This window comes from Pleurodeles waltl, chromosome 9 (assembly GCF_031143425.1).
Source record: "Pleurodeles waltl isolate 20211129_DDA chromosome 9, aPleWal1.hap1.20221129, whole genome shotgun sequence".
NCBI lineage: Eukaryota > Metazoa > Chordata > Amphibia > Caudata > Salamandridae > Pleurodeles > Pleurodeles waltl.
Genome location: NC_090448.1, coordinates 643,752,037 through 643,765,485, shown reverse-complemented (window position 1 = coordinate 643,765,485; position 13,449 = coordinate 643,752,037). Strand labels below are relative to the sequence as shown.

The following is a 13,449-nucleotide window of genomic DNA, read 5'->3' as shown; positions in this document are numbered from 1 at the left end:
TTTCAAAATCCCCATCCCGTCTCTTAGACATGAACCATCAACAAAAAGAATTTGGTCGTTTTCATCAAGCTTAGTATCCTTGATGTCCGGTCGAGGTTTTGTGCAAAATTCAGTCACCTGAAGGCAATCATGCTCGACGTCTTCAGCGTTCTCAATTTCGGCATTTTCTCCAGGAAGCAAGGTTGCTGGATTCAACGTAGTGCACCTTTTCAGCTGCACATTCGGTGAGCCCAGAATTATCGTTTATACCTTGTGAGTCTTGCTCCTGTCATGTGCTGCGTTCGGGAGCGGGTCAAAAGTATCTCAACTGAGTGAGGGACCATGACTGTTACTGGGTGTCCCATCACTATTCCTTCACTCTGAGTGAGGCTGATACCAACTGCTGCTACGGCGCGCAAACACCCTGGGAGTGCTGCTGCAACCGGATCCAGAGTAGCTGAAAAATACGCTACTGGTCTGTTTACGCCACCATGGGCTTGGGTCAAGACAGACAAAGAACATGCATCACGTTCATGGCAAAACAATGTGAAAGGCTTCGTGTAATCAGGCATACCTAAAGCTGGAGCCCTACACATGCATTCCTTTAATTCAACAAAAGCATCCATCTCATCTCCTTTCAGTTCAATTTGATCCAAGGCATCCTTCTGGGTCAGTTTCAGTAGGGGCTTTGCTAGAGTCGAGAAGTTGGGGATCCACTGGCGACAGTATCCCACCATTCCCAAAAATTTCCTCACCTCCCTCCTTGTCTTTGGTGGACTCATTTGTAGTACGCTTCTTATTCTTTCCTTCATTATTCTCCGTGACCCTTTCTCTATCTGGTGACCCAAGTATTTCACTTTCTTCTGACAGAACTGCAACTTGGAGGGGGACACTTTATGTCCATTCCTTCCCAAATGATTCAACAGAGCAATGGTATCGGCTGTGCAGCCACTTTCTGTCTTTGATGCAACCAGTAAGTCATCAATGTACTGTACTAGGGTTGACTCGAATGGCAATTCTAATGCTTCCAAATCTTTCTTTAGAATCTGATTGAATATCGACGGTGACTCAGAAAACCCTTGAGGAATTCGACACCAACTGTATACTCTGTCTAGGAATTTGAAACAAAAGAGGAATTGGCTGTCCTCATGAAGAGGCACAGAAAAGAATGCTTGTGACAAATCGATGACTGAGAACCATTCGGCATCGCAAGGAATTTGAAACATTATCACAGCTGGATTCGGTACGACAGGGCAGCACTTGACTATGATGTCATTTATTTTCCTCAAATCCTGCACGAGTCGGACCTTTCCACTCGGCTTTATTAGTCCCATTATTGGTGAATTACATGGACTGCTTAACACTTCTTTCAGTACCCCTTGTTTTACAAATTCGTCAATGAGTTGAGCAACTTTCATGAGGGTATCTTGTGGCATGTGGTATTGTGGGGTCTGGGGAAAGATTGCATTGGGCTTTACAGCCACTTTCACTGGCTCTACTCCTTTCATCAATCCCACCTCTTTCCCTGTCATGTCCCACACTTCCTTTCCGACTGTCTCCCGTAATTCGGCTGGGATATCTTCTTCAGTTATCATCGGGAAAAGACAAATCAGAGGATACTCTTCATCTACAGTTTCCATCTCATCCCCCTCTACACTGTCCTCTTCTTCCCCATCACTGCTCGTCTGTATTGTTATCCCTTCGTTTGAACACATGATCGAACAACCCAATTTGCACAACAGGTCTCTCCCTAACAGTGCTATCGGGCTTGAGTCACATACCACAAACTGATGTACCCCTTGATAGTTACCGATGCTGACTGGCACCGGATCTGTTATTGGGTTCGTCAGGTGTCTATTTGCTACTCCCACCACTTGAACTGTGCTCCCTGAGAGTGGCAAATTTGGTACTTCACTGCTCTTAACAGTTGAACGCGTGGCTCCCGTGTCAACCAAGAATGAGACACGATGACCCATTACTCTTCCCTCTACGTACGGACCCCTTTGGTCAACTTCCAAGGATGCCGCAAGCACACAATCTCCTTCTTCTCCTGAACTTTCACTCTCCCATACGTTGTTTATTCCACTCTCACTGTGTAATGGGAACTGTTGTACGGTGCCATTTGTACTCATTACCTGACCCGAGACCTGTGGAGGAACCATCACTTGCTGCTGACTCATTGGTGCCAATGGTATTTGCATTTGCTGATTAGGTACCATAGGTAACTGCTGTTGCATTGGCTGCATTTGCGTCATCTGCATACGAGGCATCTGCATCTGCTGCGGCTGCATAGGTTGCAATCCCTGCAATTGATTTACGGTCTGAAAATTTGGGCTTGGACCTCTCAGTTTCGGTCCCCTCATTGTCTGAAATGCATTGACATCATTGTTTTGCTGACCAACACCTGCACCTGCACCCGCACCTTCCTGCACCACCATCGGGCACTCGCGTTTCCAATGACCTACAATTCCGCACACGTGACACGGCATCACTTTCTTCATTGCCTGCACACCCGTCACATCAGTGTTCAAATCCGGACCATTATTCACAAAACCTCCTCTACCTCTGCCTCTGGCCTGTGGCTGAAACGCCATGTTTCCCTGCAACTGCAGCTGCTGTTGCGGTACCTGCTGTTGGAACCCTTGCATCCCTTGCAAACCCTGCAGACCTGTCTGAGCTGCCTTAAGCTGCATCATCATCACCTTCTCTTTCAGCCTTTTCTGTTTCACTTCAATTTCGTCGCTACAGTATTTCGCATAAGTCAAGACTTCGTCAATCGGTTTAGACTGCCAACAAATCAAATGTGACTTTATCATTTGACTTATTTCTGGTCTCAGCCCTTCCACAAATCTGAACACAAAATGGAGCATGTCCTTCGCCTCAATTGTTTCCGTGCCACTGTAATTCTTGAACGCCTTCAACAACCTCTCATAGTAACTATGAATCGATTCTTTGGCCTCTTGGGCAGTTCGATCAATCTTCTGCCAATCCACATTCTTCGCGGGTACCTTAGTCTTCAAATGCTCAATCACCTTATAGTACAAGCTCATCACCATAGGTGATGGTGCACCCGTCTCCCTGTTTCTCTCTGGTTCACTTGTCGGCCAACCTACAGCTCTTTTGCAATCCTCCCACAAATCTGCCGGAACCACAATCTCAAAGAGTGTGTTCAGGTCTTCCCAAAGACATTTTGCAAGCTTCACAAACCTATCAGTCTGTTGGTACCATTCAATTGGTTTCTCTCTCAGTTTGGGAAAATCGTCCGTAAAAGACTGAGGCCCTGATTCTAACCCCGGCGGTCTTCGACCGCCGGGGCGAGGGTCGGCGGGAGCACCGCCGACAGACCGGCGGTGCCCCGCAGGGCATTCTGACCGCGACGCTTTGGCCGCGGTCAGAAAGGGTAAACCGGCGGTCTCCCGCCGGTTTACCGCTGCCCTCAGAATCCCCCATGGCGGCGCAGCTTGCTGCGCCGCCATGGGGGATTCTGACCCCCCCTACCGCCATCCTGTTCATGGCGGGAAAGCCGCCATGAACAGGATGGCGGTAGGGGGGGTCGCGGGGCCCCTGGGGGCCCCTGCCGTGCCCATGCCAATGGCATGGGCACGGCAGGGGCCCCCGTAAGAGGGCCCCGCAAGGTATTTCAGTGTCTGCCTTGCAGACACTGAAATACGCGACGGGTGCTACTGCACCCGTCGCACCTTCCCACTCCGCCGGCTCGATTACGAGCCGGCATCCTCGTGGGAAGGGAGTTTTTCCCTGGGCTGGCGGGCGGTCTTTTGGAGACCGCCCGCCAGCCCAGGGAAAAACTCATAATACCCTCCGCGGTCTTCTGACCGCGGAGCGGTATTATGGGGGCGGAATTCTGGCGGGCGGCCTCCGCCGCCCGCCAGAATTAGAATGACCCCCTGAATGTCGCTTCTGTGCCATGGTACATGTACTAATTTTCCCCCTGCTGTCTCCCTCATTGGTAACATTGTTACTGTATCACTACTCTGCGGTCTTTTCTCATTGTGCTCTGTAGCACTGTCCCTCCTCTTTTCCTTCCTCTTTACCCACCTGCTTTCCCATTTGTCTAAGCACCTCCACACTTGTGCACTCTGCAGCAATTCTCTAAGGTGGGTCTTCATGCCTGCTGACCTCATGTGTTCAAAATCTGTGGTCCCAAAATCTAACCTGTAGCTCCTGCTCAAGTGTTTCATCTTGTCTATGTCAACCCCGTTTCTGTCAGCTGCTTCCTGCAAGCTCTTATGTATCTTGTTCACTTCCTTCGTAATCCTGGGACATAGATACCTCAGCTCTTCTTCCGTGTAGGACTCTAACCTGTTCACACCCATGGTCCCTTCCACCAATTCTTGTGCTTCCATGTTCAACCTGACCCTATTCATATAGTCTTCTCCTTTCCCACTAGCTGAATTTTGTGTGGAATTCAAACTGTTGAACCACTGTGTCAGCTGTTGCGCATTCACCCCCATCAGGGTAGCGTTCACATCGACTGCCATCGATGGCTGCGGCAACTTTTCAGTGTTCGATGTTAGGGGTATTATCAGTGGGGTGCTCGACCTCACCAGTGTTGACTGAGCACATATGGGACTAAACTCCATCAAGGACCCAGACCCAGTTGGCTGAGCCGCTATCGGAGTTATCCCTGGGGTGTTTTCTATGCACCTCCTTTCTGTCCCATTCTGCGGCATTGATCCCTGACTGCTCAGACCCAAGTTAGGCTGACTATACAGAGGTACCGGTGGACCTACAGTAATGGGTAGTGATATCGCGTCTGGGTTCTGTCCATTCCCCATGTTCTGAGGCATGTTCATTCCCACACCATGGGTCATCATTGCCGGCATGCCCATCTGGCTCCCCGTCATTTGAGCATGCGCGTTTCCTCCCTGCATCTGCTTTTGAGGCATCAAAAACTGAGTTGATTCAGCTTGTGCCATCGTTTGGTTGTAACCATTCTGTACTCCCCTTACGGTTGGATCTAGAATCATTCCTGCACTGTTATCACTGTTGTAGTACCCTGGCATCTGCGGCTGATAATTTTCTGCTGGTTTCAACACGGGCACATCTGGATATATTCTCCTAACCTGCGGTATCTGCGGGGTGAACAGCAGACTCGGGTCCTTAGATCCCGATGACGCTCCTGAACTCTGGGTTTCACTGTTCTGTACCGGTGCCGGAGGGGCAGAACTGCTACTTGGACCTTGTCCATTCTCTGCATAAGGCGGTGGACGGTCGTTCAGCAATTGCATTATCAACTCCTCATCCTCTAACTCTTCTTCTCTTCTCAACTTTTCCTCGTCCTCTCTATCCTTGGAACACTTCCTGTCTGTCTTACAGGTAGCTTTCTTCCCTGTCTCCTCTCCTTCCTTAGTAATTGCTGGAAACAATTTTATCCCCTGTAATACATCTGATCTCCACACCTTCTGTGCATTATCCCACCTAGCATCCGCTAGTGTCTTTTCTACCTTCCTCATTCTGGTCTCGAACTTCTTTTGCTGTTTCTGTCTGGCCATTAGTTCCCAAATTGCTAGAGCCTCAAACTGTGCTGGCCTTGGAGGCACCTTCATGTCATACATCGTGAATCTCAAATTCTCTAAAATCTTTATATTGAATGTCCCATATATCGGGAACGCTACGCTCCCATGTTTCTCTGTCAACTTGTGCCATTGCTTTAGCCAAAGACACGGAGATACCCCCTTCTCTTCCATTACAATGTAAGCTGGTGTACCCTCGGGCGGCGTCTCCTCTCCTACGCTCGCTTTAATGTAAGACTCCCCCTTCATCGCGCTCCTGAATGCTTTAAAGAATTTCATTTTTCTCGTCTTTTATTTAGCCAAGTTTATAATCAATAGGTGACTTTAATTCCACAAAAACTGTAATCAATAGGTGACTTTAATTCCCGGAATACTCTTCACCTGCCTTTCCCCTTCCAATCGAGTCCCACGGACTGCGTCCAATCCGTGCGCGACCCTTCTCTGCAACCAACCTATCCCAGCGCGGCTCCTAGTGACGTCACACTCACACACACTGCGGCTGACAAAGCCTCGCGGCTAGTCCTCCTTCACTCACCTCCTCTCGTAACAACTTCTGCATGTATCGCGAGCTACCAAAAAATAAAACAGATCTGTCGGTTTACTACAGGAAGGGTAACAGTCGCTTCAGGACCTTAGGGACCTTTCACTAGCCTCGGGACCTTTCACTAGCCTCCGGCCGCTATTCCGTCTTTCTCAGTCCCCACATTCGCAAGCAAATCTGACCCGCAGACCTACTCTCAACTTGTCAATGATCTGTTCTAGTGCACTTAGAATCTTGTCAAAGCCCGAAGTCGAAGTTTCTTTCGCTCCCTAACACACGTACCGACTTGTTGACCACGCCCGATCAACCTACTAAACCGCCCAGACCACAACATGGATCAACATACTCCGGAGTCTCTTGACCTCGCAGGGCCCGTCTCAACAACAACAACCACGTGGACCTTTTTATGCACAAAGCGCCACACGCACATGAAGTTCGACGACTTCCCTACTCTCACACTCGGAGCCGCACCTCCGCTATCCCTATGAAGTTCGACGACTTCTCTACTTCTACACTCGGAGTCGCACCTCCGCTATCTTCAAAAAAGAAAAAAAATCCTCGCAACCTTTTCACACACCCTGCGGCAATAAGCTGTGCAAGCGCAAAACCCTAACTTCACTCATACCATCACTAGTACCGCCAACGCTGATTCCACACCTCCGTTCTCTCCATTCGCAAGCTCCGAGATCCCGGGAAAGTCGCGGTGGACCTAGCCCATCATCATCTTGTCAATCCGTTTTATCCAAAAAAAATCTAATTCAACTTCTCGAATGGGGTCTCAAGATGCGTAACCGTTAATTCAGCACCATGTACTTTAAGAGTACAAGGTCCCAAAAGACGTAACCATCCTCTGCTACCATCCACTGATAGAGCGGTCCGTAGTAATAATTTACCTGTGTTCGGACGCTCTTTAGGCCGATGAATCTTTTGACTAAGTGGGAACTCTCTGTACTCTTAATCGATCAATTGCATCAAATCAATAATCAATAACGAACATAAGCAATACCTTGTTCGACATAACACTTAACAATTAATCCAGAATACATTTCGGCGAACCCTGACCTTTCAGTCAGGAATAACCACACCAGTTTATTGCAAAGTTAGTGAATTTTATTTCCCTATATTAACAAAGCTAGCACGATATAAATGTGTCTCAACACCAAATGATAAACATATATGAACATTAATAGCTGTCCATAACGTCGAAACAAGTGCAATCTATGAAGCATTTGAATCACGAGGCATTCGATAATGGCAATGCAAATCACTAATACGATAATCTGTAATGAACTAATGGCATACATTTAGTCAGCATAACAAGATCTCAAATTGCATCGTGCGACATATGGAATCCTCGTCTAACCTCAAATTAGCATCGGCATGTGGGACTTCATGCAAAAACAATTTAGCAACATTAATTTAGAAAACTCCTAGCTAGGGCCCTTATCAAAATCAGCAGTTGGTTACCTAAAAGAAACACAATGCAATTTTACAATTTCCTTTCATATTTACCAATTACGATCACCAATCAAGGAAGTCTTCGTCTCACAGGTACCGTTCTTTGGTCAGCATGGGTACCGTTTCTTGATCAGCATGGGACGGGACAAAGGGGCAGGGGTGAACGGGGCAATTGCCTCACGGCGACAAGGTAAAACTACTACTTCATGCAAAGGGATCAAAGTTAAAGTCTCTAGGGCAAGAATCATTAAAAGCCTCTTTCTCTCGATTAGAGAAAGAATCAAAGTCTCTCAAAATGGCGTCGCAGCAAAGTGGGCCATAATAGCTACGAAGTCAAAATGGCGGGATGTCCGATGATAGAGAGAGATTCCTCTCGTGCACCTGGGTTTTATAGACAACAGTTCAAATCCAGTAGGGTCTTCCATTGGAGGGTTCATAGGTTAGCTTCAAATTGACCAATCATAAACGACAGTTCTCAAGCTTTTACTTAAGCATACATTATCCTTGGAGATGGGTACGCAAATCGCAACATTGTCTCCCAATTAGCTCACTTTCAGAGCCTCCATTGTCCGCACCTGCAAGTCGACCTTGAATTAAAGAGAAAATATGCCAGGCTGGCACTAACTTTAAGATAAGCATGTGAACAGTTTCTGTGGAAAAGTACAGCTTCAAGCAGAAATACACGTTTAATAGCACAGTGGAAAAATACGAGCATCTAAACCGTGAGACCGGGCAACTAGGCCAAAGCCTCCGCTAAAGTAATGCTAAGCTAAAGCATTTCAAACAAGCAAATCGTAGCACACGTTTATGATTATGTCGGATTAGTGCAATTCTAATACACCATGTTATATGAAGCACGCATATAAACGTTGGCAAACTACTCTGAGGGCACATTTTGTCCCCGTACAATCTTTATTAGTTCGGTTAAAGTCACACATGATTATTTCAGCACTACGTTTAAGCGTTAATAAATCAAAACCTTCATTTTCTGCTTCATCATTCCCTTCTCCTTTCCTCTGGTTGCCTGTTTAGAAAGGAACTTCGCAGCCTTAATTAATTAAGAGAGATAAACATGGATTTCACCATTCAGAATTTCAGCTGTACTTTCCGCCTGCACCTTACATCTAGTGGCAGGTATTTGCATGTTCCTGAGCATTCCTGTCACTCTCTGATTGGGAATCAAATGGTTGTCACAACTTGGTGTGTTCCTAAGAGGAAAAAAAGTGCTAGTGGTAAACAATGCATCAATTTTTTGCGCAATGTGGCCCATAATTTGCTTATCGTATTTTTCAGCAAGCCGTTAAGATGCTCAACTATACAGTTACTCTGGGGGTGGTAAAGAGAAGATAGTTTATATCTTATCCCCAGCATTGTTGTGAAAATGGAGTTGACAAAGTGTGCCGTTATCTGTTTTTATCCCTTCAGGAATTCCCTAGCGGGGACTCACCTCCTGGATCAGGAAATGAGCAGCTGACTTGGCATCACAGTGGCCACAGAATTCTGCTTCAGCTCACCGGGAATAAGAACAAACCACAACTATGAGGTAGCTGTGGTTAAATGGATCAATCATATCAATATAATCAGTATGAAGAGCATTAAGGGTACATTGCTGTTGTGGTATGGTGGAAGTTTTTACCTTCAATGTGGGGCTTGGGGAGAATTGTTTGCAAATGGTCCAATTATGAATGTACATAGTAAGCATATCATGCAGGTTTTAAAGAACCAATTATTTTTATATCTGCATAGACAAATGATCTCTCGAGAGGTGAACTGTTAAGTACAAATGACCAAGGGCTATTATGAGTAAGGCTTGAGGCATCAGTGGTTTACTTGTGGTTTTTGTCTATAGATCTAATCATCCCCCGACTGGGAGCACCCTTTAGCCTAACATAATTGTTTCTGATGCAGTGGAGCAGTATCCAGTAGTTCTCGTAGATGTAAACGTGCTGTCTCAGGTGTAATAATAGCTGTGGTAGTGTTTGACTTGGACTAATGTAGCAGGTGACCTGGACCTCTAAGACTGAGGTATATAATGAACCATATGGTATGGGCGGGGAGGGGTGCGCCTAGCTGCGTCTTTAGCTGCCCAATCTGCTAATGCATTCCCCCATGATACAAAGTCCTGTCCATTTGTGCATGCTGCACACTTCACAACTTCCAGTTCCTCTATTAATGCCTGCAAGAGATTCTTATGCAGGCAGGGCTCGCATCTGACTTGAGGAAGCCCCTTCTGCTCAATCGCATGATGCTTGAATGTACTTTAGTAGTTACATAAGCTGAATAGATCGTGATACATTTTCTTATTCCATGTGTAAGGGCCGCTATCAGGGCTATCAATTCTGCTGCTTGTGCACAATAATGTCCTGGCAGTGTTAGTTGCTCAAATATGTGAAGTTTGTCTGAGGAATCAAGCAGATGTGCTCTAACCCCCGCCACACCTGTGTCGCTTATTTCTGTGTCATGTTCGATGGTTGTTCTAATGCGAGCCACTCACCTGAACTCCAGTGATTCCACTTGGGAGATGACTGGACTGCGTGTAGTGTCTTGCATCAGGACATCTGGCTTCACAAATACTAGATTTTAGTTTTAGAGATTCAGGTCTACAAAAGAATTACTGCATTAGTACCTTGGGTCAATGTAAACTACAGCCAATGCATAATACACCCTTTACATATTTTTTAAAATGATGAACAACTCCCTCTCTCTTTAGTCTGCTTTTAACAATTCTTGCTTTTCTGAATTAAGGGCCAGATGTAGAAAGAAAAACGCCGTTTGCGAGGTGCAAAAGCCTCTCCGGTATGCAGAAATGCATTTCGCGAGTCGGATCCGACTCGCAAAATGCATTTCCGACTCGCAATAGGAAGGGGTGTTCCCTTCCTATTTGCGACTCGCAATGCAATTCAATTCCATTTGCGACCGCGAAAGCGGTCACAAATGGAATCGCAGTTACCATCCACTTGAAGTGGATGGTAACCCAGTCGCAAACGGGAAGGGGTCTTGTGACTGGGAAAAAAAAAAAAAATTCAGAGCAGGCAGTGGTCCAATGGACCACTACCTGCCCTGAAAAAATCAGAAACTAAAGGTTTCGTTTTTTTTTTCCAAAGTGCAGCTCGTTTTCCTTTAAGGAAAACGGGCTGCACTTAGAAAAAAAAAAAACTGCTTTATTAAAAAGCAGTCACGGACATGGTGGTCTGCTGTCTCCAGCAGGCCACCATCCCCATGAGTGCCCATACTCGCAATGGGGTCGCAAACTGCGACCCACCTCATTAATATTAATGAGGTGGGTCTTTGCGACCCCATTGTGAGTTGCAGAAGGTGTCTGAGACACCTTTCTGCATATCAAATTGCAAGTCGCAATTTGGATTTTTGCTACATCTGGCCCTTAGTCTCTGAACAGTATCCAAAACTCAAACAAAATTAATTTGCTGCTTTCAAGTTATACAGAGTCTGTGGAGTCCTTTCAAAAGTTATGGTGCACTCGCTTGCTGGATAGTTCTGAATTACTTGTTCTTCTGACTCTCTAGGGAGCATTTAATATCGGAAATACATCTTTTCTTTAATATCCCTTTTATTGTATCTTGCATTTCACAAAAATCATTATTTCACACGTTTCTATCATAGCAAAGTGCTTAAATGAAAGAGTTATTTTTTGTAGTTAGGCGCGGGTAAGCAATTAATTTCTCTCTACCTTGTAACGGAGTTCATTGCCTGAAAACTGCAGAAAAACCTCAACTGGGTTTTTCAACGTTCTTATTTTCTCTCTTTTACAGGAAATACAGGATTTCCAGCAGGAGGCTGAAGCAGAAGATACAGAACCAGCTGAATTCGACCAGTGACCCGAGGAAGGTTTCTGCTGGAAGACGAGAAACAGGAGCTCAGCTTGAGCCTGGTAAGCAGAGCAGCAACGATGCAGCCAAGCAAAACTCAGACACACAGGAAGCTTTAAATATACAAGTGTGCACATGTGATTCTGACACTTAGTTTGAATGTTAGGGAAATAAGCAAATATCCTCCTGACAATCTTGCACATGTTCATCACAGATCGTGCATCTTAACAATGGCATGTTTTTATTTGAAGAATTACACTTGACACAAGTTCAGCAGGTGGTTTGTACAGTCATAATCAACAAACATTGGTTATTGCAACTTGACATTTACCACACCATGGATTACAAGCATCGATTATTGCAAACTTGACATTTAATGAAACAATGTATGTATGAGTGATTAAGGGCATCAGTATATTTGTCTGAGTGTTGCGATCAATATGACAATTTTCTGTAGCTGAGCCATGGCACACGAGAGCGTGCACACAACAATGGTGGAAGATCTGTCAACAAAATATTCAGTTCTACTGGGAATAGGATCCTCTGTTGATTGGCTGGATTTAGTAGGAACATATGTTGCAAAGTCATGTGCATCATTCTCAGAGTCCAATACAGGGTGAGCAAAGGATTTTGCAGGGTTCACTGTATGGCATTTTCAAACTTTCAAGGATGGGAGTGAAAATATTACCTTGTACGCTGAAACTCTGTGTGGTTAGGGTAGTCTTTGCCTTTTGAATGATGGGAAACATTGCATGTTCCACATAGAACATCAGAGGTGCCCCAATGACAATGGGGGTGCTTTTCTGTACCGCAAAGGCTGCAGTGAGGAGAGCTTGTTTACAAGGGTGATGTCCCTTAACTACTAAGTCCAACAGACTAGTGAAGTATGCAGTGGGATTGTGTCCTAAAGGATATTTTTGTGTGAGGACAGCCGTCGTCACTTGACCATTGCAGTGGCAGAAGAGGTAAAACTCTGGTGTAGTCAGAGGTCCTCAGAACTTGGGCATTTGTTATCTCAGTTTTCAGTCTTTGCAAAATGTCCCTCATTTCTGATGTCCATGTTATTTTATCACATCTGCCTTTTGCTGGCTTAATAAAGGTCAGCAGGGGTGCTATTAAGTGCTTTAGCCAAAGACCAACTTCCTCACATAGTTGTAGAGGCCAAGGAACTTCTGCATTCCCTTAACAGTCTCTTGTTTAGTCATTTGGCAAATAGATGCTGCCCTGCCAGAGGTCACTAGCTGCCCAGAAGCTGACAGTAGTTGCGCTAGATAGTAGACCTCCTTCTGATAGTACTGAACTTTGTCTTTCCCCACTTTGTATCCTCTCTGTGCGAGAGTGATCAGAAGGAACACTGTATCTTTCCTACAATGGTGTTCTGTGGGGCTGCAGACTAGTATATCAACAACATATTGCAGCTGAGTACTGTCACACTGAAAGTTTGACAGATCAGTTTTCAACACCCTGTTGACGATACTTAGGGATTTGCATTACCCTTAAGGCAAATGAGAGTATAAATACTGACTCTTGCGATAGGAGAATGCTGTCAAATACTGAATGTCTGGGTGAAAAGGGATGCTGAAGACAACGTCTTAAGATCTATGACAGAGATAAATTTGGCATCCTAAGGGGTGTTTCTTAAAATAATAGAAGAGTCGGAAACAACTGGGAATTCTATTACCATTACATCATTCAGTGGGCGCAAGACTTGAGCCATATGTCCAGTATTACTCTGATTTACCCAGTTAAGAAATCTAAGGGTGTTACAAAGGGACACTCAAGGGCATGATGCTCCATACTCTAGTAAAGCCTGTATGATGGAGTGATTCCCTCATCTGCTTCTTTGAAGAGGGGAAACTGCCTTACCATAGGTAGAATAGCAACTTCCTCTAATGTTATTCTGAATGAGGTGGCAGTGCAGATAAGGCCTACATCATAAGGACCCTTGTTCCACAGAGAATCTGTTACTTTAGAAAGATCTGCATCCCCAACAGAATCAAAGGTTCTACCTGGTGTATGCGTCCTTACTTCCAATACTGACCTCAATGGTATGTCATCCTGAAAAACTAAAATCGTTTTCTTAGGATCATCATCAGATGCATGCCTAAAG

The 13,449-nt window shown here is 45.5% G+C and overlaps 1 long non-coding RNA gene across 2 annotated transcripts in view; it reads left to right on the top strand.

Moving 5' to 3' along the window:
* LOC138258690 (uncharacterized) overlaps nucleotides 1-11,376 on the top strand; it is a 159,362-nt gene extending 147,986 nt beyond the window's left edge. For both annotated transcript variants that reach the window (XR_011198505.1, XR_011198504.1), the window contains exons 3-4: nucleotides 8,938-9,055; nucleotides 11,283-11,376. This is a non-coding gene — a long non-coding RNA (uncharacterized lncRNA). The remainder of the gene's footprint in view (nucleotides 1-8,937; nucleotides 9,056-11,282) is intronic.
* The last annotated feature ends 2,073 nt before the right edge of the window (nucleotides 11,377-13,449 follow it).